Source organism: Megascapheus bottae, chromosome 12, assembly GCF_031878675.1.
Source record: "Megascapheus bottae isolate mThoBot1 chromosome 12, mThoBot2.hap1, whole genome shotgun sequence".
In the NCBI taxonomy this organism is placed as follows: Eukaryota; Metazoa; Chordata; class Mammalia; order Rodentia; family Geomyidae; genus Megascapheus; species Megascapheus bottae.
This window is the reverse complement of record NC_143520.1, coordinates 59,181,339-59,204,888: the sequence shown is the minus strand read 5'-3', so window position 1 is coordinate 59,204,888 and position 23,550 is coordinate 59,181,339. Positions and strand designations below refer to the sequence as shown.

The 23,550-nt window shown below is 37.6% G+C and overlaps 1 pseudogene; it reads right to left on the bottom strand.

The window, feature by feature from the left end:
- Positions 1 to 212: 212 nt before the first annotated feature.
- LOC150056620 (high mobility group protein B1 pseudogene) lies at positions 213 to 19,803 on the bottom strand (annotated as a pseudogene).
- Between the last annotated feature and the right edge of the window lie 3,747 nt (positions 19,804 to 23,550).

The following is a 23,550-nucleotide window of genomic DNA, read 5'->3' as shown; positions in this document are numbered from 1 at the left end:
GGCAAGGTTAGTGGCTACTGAAAAAACCACCAGGACAGGGCTATCTAAAGACACATTCAGTAGCGTGTTAACTATATAAAAAAAGACACTGTACAGTTTAAAAACAAATCTTACACAGCCTTACATTTCAATGTTTTTTCTTTAAAAGGAGTGAGTTGCGTACAGGGTGGGGGGTTAAATGCTTTATAGACAAGAAGAAAAGCTGTGCTAGAACCAACTTATTCATCATCATCCTCTTCATCTTCATCCTCATCCTCTTCATCTTCCTCTTCTTCCTCATCCTCTTCGTCTTTCTCATCGTTCTCCTCTTCCTTCTTTTTCTTGCTCTTTTCAGCCTTCACAACCCAACCCCCTTTGTTGCTGCATCAGGCTTTCCTTTAGCTCGGTAGGCAGCAATATCCTTTTTGTATTTTTCCTTTAGCTTAGCAGCCTTCTTCCCATAAGGCTGCTTGTCATCTGAGCAGTGTTGTTCCACATCACTCCCAGGGTTTTTGCAACATCACCAAAAAAGGCCAGGATGCTTCCCTTTGATTTTAGTGTGATATTCAGAACAGAACTAGAAGAAGGCCAAAGGAGGCCTCTTGGGTGCATTGGGATCCGTGAACTTCTTTTTTGTTTCCTCTTCAGGAGGGATGTAGGTTTTCATTTCTCTTTCATAACGAGCCTTGTCTGCCTTGGCCTTGTCTTCAAATTTCCCTTTCTCTTTAGCAGACATAGTCTTCCACCTCTCTGAGCACGTCTTAGAAAACTGAAAAGTTGACTGAAGCATCCGGGTGCTTCTTCTTGTGCTCCTCCCGGCAAGGTTTGCACAAAGAATGCATATGATGACATTTTGCCTCTCGGCTTCTTAGGATCTCCTTTGCCCGTTTTTAGTTTTTCCTCCTTGAGGCACAGAGTCACTCGGTGCCCGTCCGGCTCTCACTTGCCCCTGGGCTGTCTCTATGGAGCTCAATGTGCTGCAATTATTCTGGTTTTTTTTTTTAATCTACAAATTTCAAATTTTATACTTCTTTAACTATTATAAGAAAATTTATCAGAGTTAAAAATAACAGTTATAATACTTAAGTACAATTGAAGGGCTGAAAATTACAATCATCAACTCAATTTCCATTAAATCAATCATTTGTTTTATTTCATTTGGGGAGAACTCAGTTCAATTCATTAGCCTGTGTATTAATGGGGTATTCATTCTTTAGATTAGATATTTTATTGTTCTTTGTTTGTTTCTTTTGTTTTTGTTTTTGTTTGTTTTTTGGTCATGGTGTTGGGACTCAGGGCCTGGGCACTGTCCTTCAGCTCAAGGCTACCACCCTACCCCTTGAGCCATAGTACCACGTCTGATTTTCTAGTGGTGAATTGGAGATTGGTCTTTAGTGCTCAGGCTGGCCTTGAACCATGATCCTCAGATCACAGTCTCCTGAGTAGCTTGCATTAGAGGCATGAGCCACTGTGCCCAGTTGATTTTTAGTGACTTTTTTATGTTTAACTAGTCTTACACAGAGTTTACCATTCAATAAATTACTTTGTAAGTATAACTGCATCATGATTAATAATCACTCATTTTGTCTCCCATTCTCTCCCCTCACTCCTCCTGTTGATTGTCCTAGTTTCATTGAATAGACAGTAAATATTATGGGTACATTTATTCCACTCTCTTCATTCATCTTTTTAAGGGTAGTAATGACAGGATTTCATTTTTTAAGTGATTCAGTTCTAAAAGTGACCCTCACAATATACCTCAGTCCATGTTTATTCCTAGGCCATGTCTTCTCCTTTTTCAGTCCATTTAGTAAATATACAGCTTGTTGCAGAAAGATCACCCTGTTTGCTTTAGGTGACAAGTTACTAAAATAAATGAAAGTAAAAGCCATTTTATTTGACATCTTTTTCTTTAAGAATTAACTGTCCTGTCAGTTTTTTTAAATAGAGGACTTCAACATATTCAATTTAATAGCTATCGACTGCGTGTCATTTTATCTCAGGTGCTTTAGCTAAAGTTTGGGGAAGATAGATGTAGCCTCTTTCTGTGTGAATTTTGCAATTTCATAGAGTTTATATAAAAATAAGCAGGCAACTAAAGGTATTATCAGACATATTACATTAGAGAACACAGAATGCTATATAAAGAAACTTGTACAAATGGGTAGATAAATGAGGAAAGGAAGGCAGAAGAGAATGCCATCATAAAACTTATGGCATATCATACAAAACTAAGAAAATTGAGGGAAGGCGTAGGGGATAGGAGGAATAGGAAGAACTGTGAAAGAATGTCATCAATAAATACTCATTGTATTCATAAAATGATTTGTTGAAGGAAACTTTTTATGTGACTATTTTAAAATAGTAATTAATTAATTTAAAAAATAGAAAAAGAAAACTCCAGGTAAGCATTGCTGGCTCATACCTGTAGATCTAGCTACTTAAGAAGCCGATATTTGTAGACCGAGGTTCAAAGCTAGCCTGGGAAGAAAAGTTCATGAGGCTCTTATCTTCAATTAACCAATTATAAAGAAATAGAACTGTGTCTTAAGTGGTAGATCACCAGCCTTAAGTAAAAATGCTAAATAAGATGATATCATGTGTTCAAGCCCTAGTACTAACACGAAAGAGAGAGAGAGAGAGAGAGAGAGAGAGAGAGAGAGAGAGAGAGAGAGAGAGAGAGAGAGAGCAGGAAGTAAGCAGGGAAAGGAGGAAGGGAGGGAGGAAAGGGAGGGAAGGAAGGAATTCTAAGGGGTGAGATGTGAGTGGATATAAGGGAGAAGAAGACCAGAGTGTGTTGAATAAACAAGAAAATAATCTGGTAAAGTCCATCTGTGAACAAAATGAGGGACCTTAGTCAAAAGTTTTATTTCAAATTAATGTATAAGCTTTGGGATATTATCCTAAGACTAAATGGAAGTCGCAACTGTGAATGATGTCATAGTGAGGATGGTGAAGTCTGTTGTTTGGAAAGATTCCCAAGGCTTGCTGCATACGATCGTCACTTCATAGTGGCAAAACCACTGGCAAGCTGTTAGGGTAAGGAGATTAAAGAGAGCACTTTATCTGAGAGTGTGGGGTGTTGGGACAGCAAAAATTTCCTGGGTAATAAAAATCACATTTTGTGCATAAATCTTAACTAATTTTGTTAAGGTCTTATTTAAACACTTTGACTAATGTCTAACTTTACTTTTTAAGTTTAGTCTAACCAGCAAACCATTCTCCTACAAGTAGACTCTAGCCAGGAAATCATTTGTTCAAAAAATTTGTGATTACTGACATGCAGAAAGCATACTATATATATATTTGGAGTTGTCGTTCTTAGGTGGATAACGTCAGAGGACAGAATAGTGACAGGAATAGGAGGCAAGTAATTTTGGAGCCATAAGAAAAATAGCCTGGGGGCTGGGAGAGTTTGACCTAGTGGTAGAGTGCTTGCCTAGCACTTGGTACCACATATGTAGAAAAAGTCGGAAGTGATGCTGTGGCTCAAGTGGCAGAGCACAAGCCTTGAGAAAGCCCAAGGACAGTGCTAAGCCTATGAGTTCAAGCCTCAGGACTGGCAAAAAAAGAAAAGAAAAGAAAAGAAAAAGAATGAAGAAAAAAACTGCCTGCAACAAATTTAGTCAAATCAATAAGAAAGTAATTGAGTTGGCGGTGATAGCTTCTATTAGTATAAGAGTAGGAGGAGGGTTCTGAGCTGAAGGAAGACATAGGGATACCAAAGCAGAGAATGAAGTGAATACAGAAAGGAAGGAAAATGAGTTCTTATATTCAGTGCACTCTGCTCCATATCCTATGGTATATCCAAGGTACACAGGTTGTAAGCAAACACAGTGGTAGTGGTAGAGAACACACAGAAACAACTTAGAAAATAACACGCACAGTATAGAAAATGAAGAAACTGCAAAAGATGAGATTTTCAAAATCCATCTGATAGGGTAATAATAGAGACTTATAGGTAAGAAATAAATATAGTTCCAAATCAAGTTAGGTAGACTAAAAGGCTGCTCAAAATTTCCTCTCAATCATATTTAAATATTGTGTTTTTCTTTAAACTTTTTCATTTTAGAGACCATGAATTTACAACTTTTTATGGCCATGACCATAAACAAACCCTTTCACATATAGTAGACAAACTAAAGCAAGACTCTGTTGCTTGGTTGGAGCATAGAATGGAAAAAGGTATGTATGCATAAAGTTTTGTAATTGTATTTTGTTGTTTGGTAATGTATAGAGGGGTAACACATTACCTTCGTCAGGTAGTGGGTAAATTAATGATTTTTTTAAAGTAGAGTTTTGCTACAGATGCATTCTGAAGCAACTGTGTTTGAACGAAATATTTGAAAGAGTAGCCATATGGTATTGTAAAGAAAGGGCTTTGGAGAGATCGGCGGAAGATGGTGGCTGTCCAGTGTGAGTCGTGCTGAGCTCCCACCAAGATACAAGTTCTGGCAGCATAGGGGAGAGTTCTTTACGAAAAATTGATCCCAAGTAAGCTTTAGTGCCACAGATCTCAGTTAGAGAGGAAAAAGGCAGAATATAGGCTTGAGAAGACAGCATGGAGCCCCGCCAGCCACGGACCCGCTAGCTGCACAGACCCGCTAGCTGCAGACAGAGCCACACAGAACCTGCGCGAGCCCAGAGCTGACACCCGGCCAAAAGCTGAAGCCATTCCCTCTAAAATCAGGAACAAGACAAGGATGCCCACTCTCTCCACTCCTCTTTAACATATTAGAATTCCTACCCAGTGTAATAAGGCAAGAAGCAAGCATAAAGGGGATCCAAATAAGGAAAGAGGAAGTAAAACTTTCCCTCTTTGCAGATGACACGATTCTGTATTTCAAGAATCCTATAGACTCCACTCCCAAGCTTCTTGACCTGATTCAAAACTTTGGAAGGGTAGCAGGGTATAAAATTCACCCTCAAAAATCAACTGCCTTCCTCTATGCCAACAGTGAGAGGAATGAGGCAACAATCAGGAAAGCAACTCTTTGCAATACTCTCAAAGAAAACAAAGTACCTAGGAATTACCTTAACTAAGAATGTAAAGGACCTTTTTGATGAAAACTTTAAAACCCTGAAAAAGGAAATTAAAGCAGAACTGAGGAAATGGAAAAATCTCCCATGCTCCTGGATTGGAAGAATCAACAGCGTGAAAATGGCAATCTTGCCAAGGTCTATCTACAAATTCAACACAATACCCATCAATATCCCAATGTCTTTCTTTAAAGAATAGGAGGGGCAATCCAAAATTTCATATGGAATAATAAAAGACCCCGAATAGCAAAAACACTTCTTAGCAGAAAGAACAGTGCAGGAGGAATTTCAATACCAAACTTTAAACTCTATTACAGAGCTATAGTGACCAAAACAGCTAGGTACTGGCACAAGAACAGGCCTGAAGACCAATGGAATAGAACTGAGGACCCAGATATTAAACTATAGACCTATGGCCACCTAATCTTTGACAAGGGAGCCAAAAAAATAGAATGGAAGAAAGACAGCCTCTTCAACAGTGGTGCTGGTAGAACTAGTTAAGCACCTGCAGAAAAATAGTTAGATCCTTCTTTGTCACCCTGCACTAGGATTAACTCCAAATGGTAAAAGCTGACACACTGAAAACTTTACAAGAAGGAATAGAAGATACACTAGGCCTCCTTGGCACAGGTCGAAACTTACTTAATAAGGACCAAGAATCACAACAAATCGGAGAAAGGCTGGATAAGTGGGACTGCATTAAACTGCAGAGCTTTTGTATGGCAAAGGATGTGGCTAGTAAATTAATTAGGAAGCCTACAGAATGGGAGATCTTCACTAACCATACAACAGACAAAGGCCTCATATCTAAAATATATCAACAGCTCAAAAAATTGAATCACTCCAAAACTAATCTCCAAAGAAACAAACATCCTATTAAAAGATGGGCCAAAGACTTAAAGAGAGTCTTCTCTGAAGAAGAAACAAAAATGGCCTATAGACACATGAAGAAATGCTCAACATCTCTGGTCATAAAAGAAATGCAAATCAAAACAACTCTAAGATTCCACCTCACTCCAGTTAGAATGGCCAGGATCAAGAAAACTAATAACAACAGATGCTGAAGGAGATGTGGCCAGAAGGGATCCCTACTATACTATTGGTGGGAGTGCAAACTCATTCAATCACTATGGAAATCAGTATGGCAGTTCCTCAAAAGACTAAACATAGAGCTCCCCCATAACCCAGCAATTCCACTACTTGGCATTTACCCAACCACCCAGAAACAAGGACATACTAAACCCACTAGCACAACAATGTTCATTGCAGCACTATTCACCATAGCAAAGATATGGAACCAACCCAGATGTTCCTCAGTTGATGAGTGGATCAACAAGATGTGGTATTTGTACACAATGGAATTCTATACTGCTTTCAGAAAGAATGACATTGTCCCATTTGTTAGGAAATGAAAAAAACTTAGAAAAAATCGTGTTAAGTGAAGTAAGCCAGACTCAAAGTAACATAGGCTCAATGATTTCTCTCATTTGTCATAATCAGTAGAAACCTTGGGCTCTCCTAGCAGAGGTTTGCAATAGCGTAAAACCTAGATACATAAGGCCATACAGTATGATGCTAAATGAAAGGACCTCTAGGATATAGAAACAAAAGCCATATAATGAGTGATTGTTGTCCTTAATGTACTATGTTATCTCTCATCTCTTTTGCTGTCCCTTGGTTATCTTATATTGTTACAGTATCTCACTTTGTTATCTGATATATTGGATATATTTGTATTTGGTTATTTGAAATTGGATAGGGAAGCAGGGAAAACAAAATGAGGGGTGGGGGGGAGGGAAATGGTGACCAAGACATGTGAAAGGGTATCAATGTATGTGAATTAATGCACCTTCTAAGTGGCGAATATAATGTAACCCTTCTATTAATTACAATAAAAATATATGAAAAAGAAAGAAACTGCTTTTGAGACACTGGCTGCAACTGGATTATGAACAACTTCTCTACTTTACAGAGCAGGGAGAATTGCTGACACAGTGTTTGCATTTCATTTCTGGGAAACAGGAAAGCACTCATTCTTGCTCTCAGTTCTATAAAGTGCCCTCTTCTTTTATAATACCAAAGAATATTCTAGGTGTTAGTGGATCATAAAGAAGGTCTGCAATTCCAAATTACAGAACACATGATGCTACCCTCCTGGCTTCTAGTTATCTTATGATGGTGCTGAAGCCATGAGAGGGAAGCATAATTATAAAACTTGGTAATATATAATATACTTTGGTACCAGGTACCAAAGCCAGATACAGTAAGCATATAAGATTAACCATAAGGGGGAAAAAAGAGAGAAAGGAAATAACATAGTACACTAAGAACAATAATCACAAAAATAAACATCCATATCCTAGAGTTCATTTTGTTTAGTCTCATCCTATAGGACCTTATATATATAGATTTTGAGCTATTGTGATCCTCTGCTAGGAAAGTCCTAGATGTGTACTAATTATTACAAATGAGGAAAACCATATATTTTTTGTTTATTTAAAATAGGGAAGGAAAGGTGGAAACAAGATGATTGGAAAGGAGTGGGGGAGGAAAAGAGCTATAAAAGTGCTAGAAGTAATGCACCCACTATCTGATGAATGTAACTCTCACCTCCCACCCCCAATAGTAAAAAGAATGAAAAAAAAACTGGTAATAAATATGTCCTGGATGTGACCATTGCTTTGTAAAGTGCAAGCTGTCATTTATTTGACAAGCCAAACCACAGGCCATCTGCATCCTGCAGAGAGTGTGTGAGCAGTCCTAACATCAGACCAGGCTACTCTCTAGCTTGACCTTTTGACTGAACAGCTGAATGGGACATGGGCTCATGGTGTAGACATCCAGCTCTTCATTTTAACTTCTTTAGCTCCTCTGGCTATAGCTAAGTATGCTGATCAATGCCCATTTGCCGACCCAAACCTCTTGATAGATGAGAGACTAACTGAAAACTGTCCACTCCTTGAATGTGACCTTTCAGCTATATGAACTTTAAGGGAGAATGTGAACATACCAGTGAGAGCAGAGACTCAGAATTCTAAGAGTTGTTTTCTACACACCTCTAGGGGTAAGCTAGAGGATCTGCCTATGAACATTTGGAAAGGGGTTCAATAAGTGACAAAATATAGAAAGAGCTTGAATTTCCTGTAGGCACACTGAATACTAGAATGTCCAGCGTCTAAGAGAGAGCCCTGGGAGATATCCCAGCTCAGCTGATAGCTGTAGATGAAATCTACTACCCTCTCACTTTGTTGTTTGTTGTTGTTTTTCAATATGTGAAGTGATGATCCATATTACGGTAGTATATTTTATGGCTCTCTATTGCATAATCTTTTAAGAAGTAGTATTTAGAAACACTAATAAATAGAAATAGAAGCAAATAGAAATAATACCGATATCTATTCAACTGTTACAATGTAGAAAAACGATGTTTAAAAATTTTAGAGTAACCTACTTATAAAAGCAATGAACTAGATTTAACAGTTGTGAACTCTCACCCATGTGCTAGTGGTTCACACCTGTATTCCAAGCAAATCAGGAGATGGCGAGCTGAGGATTGTAGCTTGAAATGAACCCAGACAGAAAAGTCTATGAGATTTTTATCTTCAGTTAACCAGCAAAATGTTAGAAGTGGAGCTGTGGCTCAATTTGATAGAGTAAAAGCAAAAGGAGAGCACAAGGCCTTGAGTTTAAGGCATAGTAGTGGCACTTAAAACAAACAAACAAACGAGAGCCAGGAGATTGGACTAGTGGTAGAGTGCTTGCCTAGCATGCACAAAGACTGGGGTTCGATTCCTTGGTACCACACACATAGAAAAAAGACAGAAGTGGTGCTGTGGCTCAAGTGGTAGAGCTCTAGTCTTAAGAAAAACCCAAAGACAATGCTCAGGCACTGAGCCCAAGCACAGGACTGGGAGGAAAAAAACAATTATTTAATTAGTAGTGGTTAATTCTCATTCAAGTTGATCACTGAGATACTTCTTAAATGATGTAGTACCTTTTCCAATGAGTTGTATCCTATTCTTTAAGTACAAACTGCTAGAATCTTTGTTAGCATCATAAAATTTCATTCATTTTCTAAAGGCATCCATGTGTACTATGAAGGAATCTAAGTCCACAGTAAGCACTAATTCATTTGATTTTTTACAGAAACTAAGAAAGTGCAAGCTATAGTCACCTTATTTCACATAAAGGGAAGTTTTTATTGAAGAGTTTATACTGCGAACCTATAGAATTTTACTATGAATCCAACTTTAGTGCTCTAAATCCTGACACTGATATGATTGACTTCTTTTAAAAGGCCTAGGATCTAGGTAATAAATAACAATTCTTTCTCTTAGTGAAATAATTAGAAAAAATGATAAAAACAACTCCATAGGACAGGTTTTAAAAGCATACTTTGTTAATGTGAACAATGGAATGTTAGTAGAGTGATAGAGTGCAAAGAAGGGATTTTACAATGAAAATCATGACCCCGGGGCTGGCTGAGGAACTGCTTGTAGATTCCATACTAGATGTCACATTCCTAGATACTTATAGCCCTGAGTTAAGAGTCATCTATTCAAAAGAACTCATCACTCACAATGCATCCCAGCCATCCAAATAGGAGATGTTTGACAGACTGTCTTAATGGCGATGTCTGTATTCGAGGTTTGTATCAGAATATTTGTACCTCTCTAGGGAACAGATGGATGATCAATTTAACACGAAACTAAACCCAGGTACCGTAGCCATTGTACAGAGTAGAAGGAAATTAAGTTAGATCCCAAAGAAACATGAGAAGCAATGACCAATAGGAAAGATTCATTCTATGAGCAAATTTTTTCAACTACTAGTCTATATGCTGATAATTTAGAGTTTCTTTCTATATGCAAAGCAAGAAAAACAAAAATCTTCTTTAAAAAATAGTTCCTAGAATTCTAGATGTCAGTGACTCATCCATGCAGTGTTATAAACACAGGAGGCTGAAATCCTAAGGATTACATTTCAAAGCCAGATCCCAGCAAACAAGTCTGTGAAACTCCTTTTCTAAAAATAGCTGGCAGAAAGCTAGGCTAGAAAGAATAGCTCAAGTGCTGCAGTCAAGCAAGTAGAGCCAGTATGAAATCATCAGTTAAAATCCTAGTACAGGAGAAAGAAAAAATTTTTAAAGTAAGTGCCAATGTGAACATTACACACCCATGGCTTCCTGCTTTGATTAAAGAGAAATGATCTGAGCACTGTAGTAATCATTATGCTTAATTCTATGCCTCCCTAGATGGATTATCAAGCCCCGAGACATGGACATCATAATACAAATTATAGGTATCAAATCAGAAACATGATCAAGGTCAGAGCTGAAAAGTAGTAGAACTGAGTTCATGAAGTTTTGGGGTCATTATTTCGTAATCTGACATTGGAAGTGACAATACTGCCTACTTATTAGAGTTCGGGTGAGGAGTGATCAATAAAATATCTGGCAAATGTTCATGATCAAGAAATCTAATAACAACAGATACTGGTGGGGATGTGGCTAGGAGGGATCACAACTACACCGTTGGTGGGAGTGCAAACTCGTCCAACCACTATGGAAAGCAGTATGGCAGTTCCTCAAAAGACTAAACATAGAGCTCCCCTAGGACCCAGTAATTCCACTACTTGGCATTTACTCAGTCGTCCAGAAACAAGGACATACTAAATCCACTAGCACAACGATGTTCATTGCAGCACTATTTACCATAGTGAGGATATGGAACCTACCCAGATGCCCCTCAGTAGATGATTGGACCAACAAGATGTATTTATACACAATAGAATTCTATGCTGCCATCAGAAAGAACGCTATCTCCCCATTTGTAAGGAAATGTAAAGATTTGGAAAAAAAATATATTAAGAGATGTAAGCCAGGCCCAAAGGATCATAGGTTCAATGGTTTACCTCATTTGTAATAATTAGTACAAATCTTGGACTCTCCTAGCAGAGGATTACAATAGATACATAGATACATAAGGCCATACAGGATGAGGCTAAATGAATGGACCTCCAGGATATGTAAACTAGAACCACATAATGTGTGATTGTTGTTCCTAATGTACTATGTTATCTCTCATCTCTTTTGTTGTTCCTTGGTTATTCTCATAGTGTTACAGTATCTTATTTTGTTATCTTGTATATTGTATATGCATTTATTTGTTTATTTGAAATAAGATAGGAAATGGGAAAATAAGATGAGGGGAGGGGTTTGGGGAGGTAATGGAGACAAAAATGTGAGAAGGGGTATCAATGTGTGTGAAGTAATGCACCCTCTATCTGGCAAATATAACCGTAACCCTTCCAATAAAATTTTTAAAAAATAAACATAGAAGCATTCAAACTTGAAGTAATTTTAACTTAATTATGAGTACATATTTTCTTAAGTTTAGTTGTAAGTGACTTTAAGATTTCTACCGATTGCCTATGTTAAGTAAACAATATTGAAGAAATAAAATGTGTAAATCCCCCCAGAAAAATAACTGGCAAATGTTAAATAATAAATATCATTTAAAAAACTTCAGTAACCTTTTTTTTCATTTTTTCATATCCCTAGTGTCAAATTTCATAGATTAGGAATGTGGAGTCAAAATATTGGTTAATAACTAAATGGTTATCATTTTCCTATGGCTAATATTTAAGTTAAAAAATACAAAAGAACCTACCAAAATCCATTGATAAAAATTATCTGGATTAAGCCAATTCAGGACTGAAAAGGTGATTTTACATGTTCTCCTGGTCCAAGTGTATACGAGATGTCTACTGAATATGAGTCTCGATCCTTTGCTCCAAGTATCCATGTCATGCGTAGTATTTTTTCTCTGTCTAGTGCTCTAGAATTAGTACTCACTACAAGTACCTCAAGCTATATGACTGTGGAAGTAGCTCTTAGACTTTAAGCAAAATAGTTTCCATGTGAATATAGGAGAATCTATAAACCAACTTTATAAGAATCTCATAGGGATTAAGTTTGAATCTATTAATAAAACAGCTTAACAAAATACATGACAAATATAATTGTTTTTCTTTTTCCTTATCTTTTTTGCTCTTCTCTCAGAAGCTTCTCAAAATCTAGCAGTTTCTCAAATGCTATTGACACTATCAACAACCAACGTAAAAGTTTTCCACTTCTGGTTCCTGCTTCTTTAGCTTTCTTTCCCCACAGCTGGGACCACTTAATCCTTAAGCAAGACATGGGAGTGCCTGCATTCAGGCTAGAAGGCATTAGGGGTAGAAAGGAATCAGTTTCAAAACTACCCATCCATCCATTCAAGTCATTATTTAGTAAACAAACAGATACCATGTGCTAGGCTCTGAGCTATAGACAAGATGGGAAAAATACTATTAATCATAAGACAGGACCATGCTGTCGAGTTGCTCACTATTCAGTGAAGGAGACCGAAACATAAATAAACCCTGACAGAGGCAGAAATGAGCTGTGACAAGACAGGATAAACTATCTTCATAAAGAGAAGGACACAACTTATCTGTCTCCATTGCACAGCCCATCTCTGTAGGCTAAAATCTGTCCTAGGTTTATTGAAATCCCATCTCCCAGAAACTTTGGGAAAAGTGCCATTCTTTGGCCCTATCTATCAAGCTGCCCGATATCCAAGTCCTTTTCTTTTCATCAATTCAACAGTTATGATTAGCATCGTATCAGACACTCTGAAGTCTTTACTGTTGCCTGATTTGCAGAAATATATGTGTGTGTGTGTGTATGTGTGTGTGTTTATTACAGAGTATATTCATATATTATCTATACACTTAATATAAATCAATAAAAGTGATCCCTTATAAATTTAAGTAATATACTTGTATTTGGTGTGGAAATAAAGCATTTAAAAATTTTCTCTTTTGTCCTATTTATCATTTTGTGCTGCTTCCAGTTAACATAGTATACCCTTACAGAATGTCTCCTACTGGTGGCCTCTCAGGACTGTGACTTCAGAGGGCTTATCACCTAGTAGCAGGGAGAAGCATAAAAAGACCACAATGACAGAGACAGAAAGAGAATGCTATACAAACTCTTGTCAAGAAGAGAGCTCAGGGTGAACTACTTGGATGAGAAAACATCTGCATAGATTCCAAATAAAAAGAAATAGTCAAATTAGCAGTGAGTTATCATAACTGATGAGGTGAAAAGTTGGCAATGCTCCTGCATGAAATTGAGAAGATCACAGTTCAAATTGGCTTTCCCAAATCATTACATGCTCATTGAGTCCAGGACTGAGCTAGGATGCTAGCTGAAGCATTAGACAGACCCGATTTTAAAATTGCCACCCCATGCAGGGTAGTGTGTGAGATGAGGACTGAATGGAACAGTTTGTAGCCAGCAGTTAATAATAATGAGAATGATTCATGTTGTTCCTGTTATGCCTGTAGTACAAGGGACAGGACAGATATGTCTATTACCACCCTTTTAGGGTCTTCCAGTACACATGGTTTCAAGTTGTAAAAGAGTGCTGCAGAATCTACCTTTTGGTCTCTGAAAGAGGATAGGAATCAGTGCCGTCTGCGATATGAGAGCCATAATTCTCCAGTGATCAGCCAGACATGTATAGGCAGGAGACATTCAGGAGAAAGCTGTACCTGACAGCCACTCTAGTTTTGTTTTTCTAAGAACGATAATGGCCTTGGCCATCCTTCTTTCCTCTCAGTGAGCCTGAATATAACAAGAACAGAATTTATTTCATGGTTCTGCCAACACTTCATTTCTCTGGAATAATTCTCTGAGTATATCCTAGCTGTTTCTTATTTGTCAGTGCTTTCCCAGCACAGATTAGGAGATCTTAGAGGAGAGAGTCTAAATCAATATTTGAGCTTATGTAGGTCCTGAAAATGTCCTAAATATACAACAGTGAACTAGTAGGGACTCAGATTTACCCTGAGAGCAACCTCATCCTTGTGGGTTAGATGGTGACTTAGAAGTAAGACCTTCACAGCACAGCCCATTTCCTGTCTTCTTCCTTAAACCCAGAAGAGTCCAAGGCATCCATCTTCCAGAAGTCATGAATGGGCATCCACATCTAATATCCCCAGGGAAAGCTGGAGTTTCCTTTCTGTTGTCAGCTCAGAAATAGCAGTCAGCAGGCTTGAGATTTACCCAGTTTTAGCTCTTCTGTATGACTATAAGAAAATTATTGACTTCTGTGATCTTTATTTTCTTTTAAAAATTGGCTGGATAGGCCTGGTAACTTTCCAACTTTGCTTTTTATTCTAGAAAAGAACTCAATAGTTATTCATGCCATTATTCATTTGGACATGCAGTAAACATGCATTGCACGTGTATTCCTGCTGTGCATGCTATAAGCACAGCAAACAAAAAGTGTCTTGTACTCTTTGTCCTCTTAGTATTTTACCCCGACTTGCGTCTTACAGATAATAAGGTGCCTAACATCTGGGGGGAGAGTGAGATTACTTTTTGTTCCCAACAAATGGGGCAGCTTTTGTGGAGATGAAAGCATGTTCTAGATGGTTAATAAACAAAATTATGCCCAGTCATTGGAAGGTGGAGAGAAATGGCTTCTCCCCTTATATAAAATACCTTGCTGCTCTGAATGTACTGATTTGTTGTCAAAGTCTAGGCTAGCAAAATGACAAGAAAAGAAAAGTTTAGCATCCGAGCTTCATGTGTTCAGTAGGTAAAATGGAAGGACAGCTAGCGTAATTAATATACTTAGTCCCAGAACACACTGTACCCAAAAAGCTTTACCAATAAGCTTTACCTTTGCTAATGGAATATAGTCTATCTTTTAATTTTGAGAGTCTACAATTTGATGGATCTAGAATTTATTAAAAGTTTCTGGGGCCGGGTTACAAAGTAAAAAAGAAGTTTCTGGGCTAGGTAAAGTGATTTGGGAAGCATAGAAGTTCTTACCATGAAAGATCTTTCTTATGTGCTTGGAATTGAAAAGGCTCTATTTCCATAAAATAATAAATATTAAATAATAGATATAGACATCACACCTATATATCACATATATATGTGATGTATACACATGGAATATTCTTATGTGTGTATACATGTGATATATAATATGTACAAATGTGCATGTGCACATATATGTATCACAAAATTGTCTTTTTGTCGGTTGTAGGGCTTAAACTTGGGGCCTGAGCTCTGTCCCTCACCTCTTCAGCTCAAAGCTAGCACTCTACCACTTGAGACAAAAGTGCCAATTTCAGTTTTCTGGTAGTTAATTGGAGATAAGAGTCTCACAGTCTTTCATGCCTGGGATGGCTTTGAACTGCAGTCCTCAACTCTCAGCTCCTGAGTAGCTAGGATTACAGGTGCGAGTCACCAGAGTCCAGCTATAGAATGTGTTTTTAAGGATTAAAAAAAACTATGTAAAATATAGTGAATGCTGTGAAATTAATTAATTCTCACAAAATACTTAGCATTACATCTAATAGGTATTTACTGTAGCTTTGGGCAGTAATGTTTCCTATTTTTATACAGAAAAGGACATTGGAAATAAAGAATATATTACTACAAACCCTTAAGGAAAAATCTTGTTCAGTAAAAGCAGGAACTTAAAAGGTTGACTAAACTGGAGATGAGCCAGTTATTCCAATATTTCCACACAATAAAATTATCCTGAATGTCAGATCCTGGAGAAAACTCTCTAAGAGTATGGGCCTGGATCCAACAAATAAGAAAAATAATATTTAAAAACATGTTACCAAGCAATTTCAAATTTTAATTAGTACATAAACCCAATAGAGGAAGCTAATAAACATGTTTGTTGATGATACTTTAAAAATAATTTCCTGGGCTGGGAGTTTGGCCTAGTTGGTAGAGTGCTTGCCAAGCAAGCACAAAGACCCGGTTTGATTCCTGGGTACCACACAGATAGAAAAAAAAAGCCAGAAGTGGTGCTGTGGCTCAAGTGGTAGAGCTCTGGCCTTGAGAAGGTCCAAGGATAGTGCTCAGGCCCTGAGCCCAAGCCCAGGACTGGCAAAAAAAAAAAAGATTTCAGAGCCTATCCTCCTCTCTTTTCACAGAAGATGCTCAGATTTCTGCTTAGAACCTTTGGCCAGCTTCTGTCCATCCACCATTTCAGAATGATTATCCGGGACATCAGTATGTCTACTAAATACCTTCAGTGAGTCAATGTGCTGAAACACACACACTTGCAATCCCACACTCAGGAAGCAGATGCAGAAGAACTGCAAATCTGAGGCAAATCTGGGTACTTAACAAGACTCTCTTAAAAGTAAGTAAATAAATAACACTTAGCACCCTCTTTGTTTCATCCCCTCCTGGTGCCTGTGAATGCCACTGCATCAGACCTCTCTTGTTCACTTCCTTTACAAGTGCCATTGTCTCCACTGAAGACTATGCTCTTGCCCATTCACTGCTCCTCACTGTGGTCTATGCCAGTCCATCCCATAATATGACACAACATGACTCTGGAAGACTTTCTCTATGACTTCGACAAATGATCCCAATTCCCAATTACAAGAGGCTTCACTGTTCCCCAATCACTTGTCATCTCTAAACAGTGTTTAGAAAGAATGATGTCAGGGACTCATTCCTTGGCAGATAGATAGTGAAATCCTCACTTTTCTTTATATCCCAAGTACCTAGAAGATGCTTGGCACTTAGTAGATACAATATAAGGATTATTAATAATTCATAAACAAGACACAATGATAATAATTCACCATCAACAAAAATTCATACTTTGACAATGTGAATAAGTATTAATTGTAATAATAATAAATAGAAATGTGATCATATGAACAATTATCCTGTTTACCTAGTCTCTTTTCTTTCTATATACTTTATATATTTGCACATTTATTTTAATCAACTAGACACTTACTTGTCTCTTTTGATTTACTTTTTCTGTCCATAGTTCGGTCAGGTATGGGTATCTCAGCTACTGAGCCCCACATTCATAAACACCTGCTGACTGGTTTTACTGTTCTGACACCTTCAGCATTTTAATGGCAGTGGTTTACAAAGCCTGCTTGATATGCTTTGCCAAGGCTCCGCTTATAGTGGACTCTAAGATGTGTCCATCAATATCAATTCATACTGCATTGAAATATAGATTAAAACACATAAAACTCAAGTCAACTTCATTTAGACTTAATAAAATTTAATGCATCTTCAAGATTGCAGACGTTTTCAAGGTGAATATCTTTACCAAGAGCTCTGTGACAGGAAACCATCCCTCAGGAGACATGCTGTTGGGACACAGAATTGGTTAGTTAGTAGCTCTGTGATCAGCATTTCATGGCATAATATGCTTTGACTGACAGCTTTATTTCTATGGTTTTTCCACAAAGGGAGGAAAAGGAATAGACTTGTTTCCAGTTGGAGGTACACCTTAGTCCTTGGGTCATAAGCCATCATATCTTAATTGCAAGCTCATGGTCATGAGAGGCAGGTAGGTGGAAGAAGAAAGGGGTATTATCCACATTCAAACCAGCCTCACTCTTACCTCATCGGGAAGGGGAGACATGTGCAGACATGTGCATTTCCTATTAGCTGTTGCTGCTTGTGATTTTGTGATTGAAGAGAGGAGCTATGTTTTTCACCACATTAATAGCAATGAGAAACATAGTGAAATGCCAGGCTCTTCAAGGGCCAGCTGCAGTTATAGCCAGACTGTGTGAATGGCGAGCCCTCTGCTTACAGCACACTCCTGGGTGGATATGACCTGTGCACATGTGTGGTCGGAGGCACTCACTGTCCTGCAGCACAAGCAGAGTCATGGGAACACTAGGACTGAATAGAGGTAAGTACAAGCTTTGCAAATTACTTGGAGGTTTCCCAGGAAGACAGAACTAGGAATTCCTTGCCTTACTGCTTCTCTTTTCCTTAATACTTGGTGGCTCAGGATGCTTTGAGATAGGATAGCTTCTTGAACTCTCTTCTGAAGCTTTAGAAGAGGATATGGTTGTGATTTGAGAAAGAAGTCTGAGATACAGGCCATGGATACAAATTATAGTTTATACAAAGAGGAAAGCCAGGGTACTGGTGGCTCATGCTTATTATCTTAGCTACTGAAGAAGCTGAGGTTTGAGTGCTGGATTTCCAAGCCAGCTCAGACAGAAATGTTTATGAGATTCTCATCATGATTAGCCTACAAAAAAAACTAGAAGTAAAAGTATGGTTCAAGTTCTGAAGCACCAGCCTGGAGTGAAAAATGCAATATGACAGTATGATTCTCTGAGGTTAAGCCCCAATACCAGAACAAAAATAAGTAATTAGATAAATAAATAAATAGGAGAGGAGATCTGGAAATATGATTGAAAGTCATTTTAGTGGTTTTTTTCATACTTCCCCTCATATCTGAGGAGATAGCATTTCTCGACATTTGAATGAGCCCATGTGAGATTTCTCTCTCATTTTATTTTGGTTTTAGGCTTATTTTTGTTTCCTTTTTAATGAAGTAGACATCTGTGTGTATTCCTGTATATAAATTTATACACAAATGAACACATGTTCTTTTAAAAAATATTAAATCATATTATTAATATGTATTTTTGTGTAATAATTCATGCAGTAAGTATTTATGAATATTAATCAATCAGTGACAGGAATGCCAATGTTATTCTAAACAGCAATATCATATTTTCAGCCTGTTTTTAAAGATTAGAATTTCCCTGTGGCCTTCATCATCAATTTCAGTGGTCACAGCCAAGATTTAGCCATGAGAACCACTCAACATTTTTCACCACAAATGGCAGTGTCACAGCTGCTTCTCTAAATGAAACAAGAAGAGGGGAAGTCTTTAGCTTCTCATGTTATAGAAGAACAGGATAAAATTTCTACAGAACAGTAGTACTGGTTTGCTTGGATTAAAAAAACACCAGAGACTGGATTACATTAACAACAAAACTTTATTTTCTCATAGTTGGGAAAAGTCCCTGACGAAGACACTTCTAGCTTTTGTTGTTCCTAAGGCCCCTCCTACTGCCTTGCCATCAGTCACCATCTCCTAGCATCTCCACACAGCTTCCAAGTGCATCTAGACATCCCTTCCTCTTTTTAAAGGAATTCCAGTCATGTTTGAGTAGAATCAACATTTGTAAAGCCCTTCTGTAAGTTTATCTGATTTGGGGAGGGGAAGGGGAAGCACAGAAATGGTGGGATAATGGGTGAAGGAATTCAGTGGTGATAATAGACACTATGTTGGAAATGAGCTATGCTACTGGGGGAGGAGGCCAGAAGGAGGGAAAAAAATTGGGAGAAAAAGAGGAAGGGGTAACACTGCTCAAAAAAAGAAACGTACTTATTACCTGACTTACCTAATCATAACGCTTACGTGTACCACCTTCACAAAAAAATTAAATAAAAACATTAAAAAAAAAGAAAAACAGTTTATTCTGAGGGAAGGGGCTAGTACACCCAACAGAGGTATTTTAAAAGGGACACAGTTAAAACAAATTGTTTCTTAAAAGAAGCCCAGTATCAGTGTCTCATACTTGTAACTCTAGCCACTGAGGAGACTGAAATCTGAAGATCAAAGTTCAAAGCTAACCAAAGCAAGGAAGGGCATGAGACCCTTATCTCCAAGTAGCTACCCAGAAAAGCCAGAAGTGGGCTGGAGCTCAAGTGGTAAGTGCTGGGCGTGAGCACAAAAGGGAAGCACCCAGACCCTGAGGTGGAGCTCCAGGACTGGCACCAAAATATAAAATAAATAAATAAATCATTGCAAACCTAAGAATCAAGAGTTGATCCAAACTGGGGCTGCTGGCTTCTGGAATCTGCACTTTGACACCAATAAATTTCTCTAAGTCATTCTGTGCAATCCGCATTTAGAAAAATAATTAGTGTCTTGTGTCCTAAACAGAACATAGTAGAAGACCTTTGGAAGCATAAATCAATTTATATTTGGCAAGAGGAGATGCCAAAAGACATCATTTAAAATGAGACCTCTGGAAAGCATTTCATGTGACTAAAGTAAAAGACAGCATTCAGGCTTTCACCAATACAAAACAGGAGAAACTCTCTGGGACATGTTTTGTTGTTGTTGTTGTTTTTCTTGTTCCCTTCCCCCCCACTTTTACTCCAGTTCTTCTGTACAGCCTATTCTCAACACTCAGATGGTACTGGAGAAATAAAAATAATAATAAATTCCCTTTCACATTAACCAAATCTCCTTGGGACAGCCAAGATTAGACATAATTCACAAACTTGAAATACTTCACCAATGTAAGATATTTTCTTCTACTGCATGGCCACAATCATAAGTATTGTTATCAATGTTAAGATGATAAAAAAACAAAAGCAAAACTGCTGTTATTAAATGGCAGATATATCCCTAGGTAATTTTTAATTATGCATATATTATAATTAATTTTCAAAACAGCCATATTTTAAAAACTCTATCAGTATTCTCATTAAAAGACTGAGAATAAATGCTAGGTGTGGGATTTACTATTTCTGATCTCAGCATTTCAGGAGGCAGAAGCAGGAATATCATGAATCGAAAGCACCATGATCCAGAGAATAAGAACTAGACTCAAATAAAAGAACAACTTAAAAAAAAAAACTCTCTTCGTAGCAACTTTATGACTACTTATTTTCTATTTGCTCCAAAATCTTTCCAATTTCTGGAGAGTGCAGTCAATCCAATTTGATTAAGTATTGTTCTATAGCCTAGTCAAATACATTTGCTCAAAATTTCAGACTTAATTGATGCAATCAAGCCCAAAGTCCAAGCTGGTATCCTGAGTGTACAGTCTTATTTACCTGCCCTGTCTCCATACTCAGGCATGTGTGAATAACATATTGTCATTCTCAGAACTCTTAGTCATGTCATGCACATTTTTGCATCACTTCATTTCATTTCTAGGTCTATGAATGATCTACTCACCTAATATTTACTTGCTATAAAGCATTTGTTTTTCATACAATACTCTAGTAGCTGTAATCAATTCCAGACACCCCAAATTGATATATTTCTGTTTCGGTTATGTTGTTTGTATATTTTACAGCATACACTGAAAGAATAAAACAATCCAAGGAATTGTATATAGGTATTTCTTGAATACTAGTTTGTTAAACATGATATTTGAAATATAATGTAAAAATCAATGGTAATAAATTCTTTACTAAAAAAATCTAAAAAAGCTAATCTATCCCCAAATTAAAAAAAGAAATAATGTAACTGTAATCACTCTATGCATTACCCTGACAATACAATAAAATAAATTATATTAAAAAATGCAAGGAAGCCAACTATGATTCCAAAGAATTAGAAATATTTTCACACTATGACATTAATAACCTTACTAAGTCTTAGACACTTTCTAGATACAAGAATTCATGCCAGGCAGCGCCATGGCCCATGTTTATAATCCTAGCTACTAAGGAAGCTGAGACCTGAGGACCCCAGTTCAAAGCCATCTTGGGTACTAAAGAATGTGAGGCTCTTATCTCCAGTTAATCACTAGAAAATGGGAAGGGGGCTGTGACTCAGAGGTAGAGAAAGAGCCTTGTGCTGAAGAGCTCAGGAACAGCACCCAGTCCCAGAGTTCAAGCCACATGACTGCCCCCCCACACATACAAAGAATTCACTTGGGGGCTGGGAGTGTGGCCTAGTGGTAGAATATTCACCATGCATGCACAAAGGTCTGCATTCAATTCTTGAGTACCACATACACGGAAAGGAGTTGGAAGGCTCAAGTGGTAGAGCTAGTCTTGAGAAAGATCAAAGACATTGCCCAGGCCCTGAGTTCAAGCCCCAAGACTGCAAAAAGAACAAAAAAGGGGGGCCGGCAGTTTGACCTAGTGGTAGAGTGCTTGCCTAGTATGCACAGAGACCCAGGTTCTATTCCTTGGTACCACAGCCATAGAAAAAAAGCCGGAAGTGTGCTGAGGCTCAAGTGGTAGAGCTCTAGCCTTGAGAAAGTCCAAGAACAGGGCTCAGGCTCCAAGCTCAAGCCCAGGACTGGCAAAATAAAATAAAATAAATAAATAAATAAATAAATAAATAAATAAATAAATAAATAAATAAATACATGTGATGGCTGAAAGAATATAATTAATTCAACATGGCTGCTTAGAGAAAATATTTTTAGGTTCTGTTAGTCATACTATATACATTTATTCAATGTTGGAACTAGAGAATAAGATTCTCAAATAAACAATATATTAAGTTTGATAAAAAATTTGTCTGGATTCTTTTACTTTTCTGAAAAATACATAATAGTGGTTTTAGGCAGTGTCAAACATTTGTAACACCTGAAAGTACTGGGAGAGTTTTACCACTCCACATTTCTGCTGAACACAAATTAGAGTTCAGCACTTCAGTGGGTTTTTCTGAAAATAAGTTCATTTGGTAAGAATTTGTATGCCATGTGGGTTTTATTCAGGGCAAAGAAAATTGAACTTCTTAGGATGAAAGACCTATATTTTTTTTCTTATTACTGTTATCAAAAAATTGCTTTTTGGGGAGTCTTTTACTTCCAAATGGGCCCTTACTCATATGACTAATCATCTATGGTTTATGTGAAATTTTAAAATATATGTTTTGCTAAATTCTAATATGGCAAGAGCTCTTTATTTCCCTTAAATAACCACTTTGAACGAATGAGCTTGCAATTTTAGAACTAGTACTTATTGCTTTGGATCATTCTAACATGACTCATGGGTGGCAGGTTTGCCACTCACTCATTTTTGGCTAGCAAGAACATTACCTCCCACAAATTCCAGAAGTGTTTATGCATGTTATGTTAACTGTAAGCTCTGAGGATTGGGAATGAAATAAATTATGCCTTTTTATAAAGCTTGCATTCCTATAAATTAAAGCAAAATTAGAAAGTATATTTATATGTAAGACAACAAAAACAATCTTTGCTACATTTTCCAGTACAGAAAATATTGTTAACCACTGTGCAAGTATTTCTTCTATATGGGGTGTGTGTGTGTGTATATATAATTTTCTTTTGTCAGTCATGGGACTTGAACTCTGAACCTCAGCACTGTCACTGAGCTCTTTAGCTCAAGGCTATGGCTCTACCCTTTGAGCCATAGCACTAATCCTGATTTTCTGGTGTTTACTTAGAGATAAGAATCACAGGGACGTTTGTGCTTGGGCTGGCTTTGAACCATGTTCCTCAGATCTCAGCCTCCTGAGTAGCTAGGATTACAGTTGTGTTCCACCTGCCCCAGGCTTACACAGGGTATATTTTAAGACTTCTCATCTACTTAAGTAACCACATAAAATGAGGCTCTGCCTATGTCCTACTTTAGAGGTAGAAGGAACCTTAAAAAACATTTTTACTGGGAATTTCACCATTTCTGAATCCACATGGAGGTTCCTAGGCTCATCACTATGCCTATCTTTCAGGGGCCTCTGAGACTTCAGACTTCAATGAGACTATCAGAAGTCGGTCCGGCCATAACAAATCATTGACAGGGACCCTGGAGTTATGCAGAACCCAGATAAGGAAAATAAATTGTCCAGATTGATGATCAAAAGAATTAGGCACAGTAACTATTGCTATACAGTAGGCTACCAAGCTCTAGCAAGACTCTACAGCTGGAGATTCTTCTTT